Below are 387 nucleotides of genomic sequence, written 5' to 3'. Positions count from 1 at the left end.
AAAACTTCCAGAAAACGTGAAAATATATAAATAAATAAAGCGTGTTTGCGGCAGATCAAAGAAATAAATAAAGAAATAAAGCAAGACGCGGTGACCAGGGTGGTTTTATTTTCGCGCAAACACAGTAGCGCCACTTTACAGGGTTTGGTAGTGAAGCGCTACTTTCGTTTTCTCATCTATCTTTCAACAGCATTGTTTTCCCCGGGTGGGGAAGTGCACCATTCCTGGAGGTACTGCAATACCAGGTTGATGTGTGGAGTGGACAGAGCAAGCTCCTATTCCATCTCCCTGTTCCAAAAATCAATTTAATATATGGTCCCCAGATAGAGGACGTATCAGATATTAAACTGATAAGAATAGATTTTTTTTTTTTTTGTAAAAATATAT

The 387-nt window shown here is 38.2% G+C and overlaps 1 pseudogene; it reads right to left on the bottom strand.

Annotated features, from left to right (window-relative positions):
- Window positions 1–208: 208 nt before the first annotated feature.
- LOC146816858 (U2 spliceosomal RNA) lies at window positions 209–387 on the bottom strand (annotated as a pseudogene).

This window comes from Triturus cristatus, chromosome 6 (assembly GCF_964204655.1).
Source record: "Triturus cristatus chromosome 6, aTriCri1.1, whole genome shotgun sequence".
NCBI classification, from domain to species: Eukaryota; Metazoa; Chordata; class Amphibia; order Caudata; family Salamandridae; genus Triturus; species Triturus cristatus.
The sequence above is the reverse complement of the archived record's forward strand: the minus strand, read 5'-3'. Positions and strand labels throughout refer to the sequence as shown.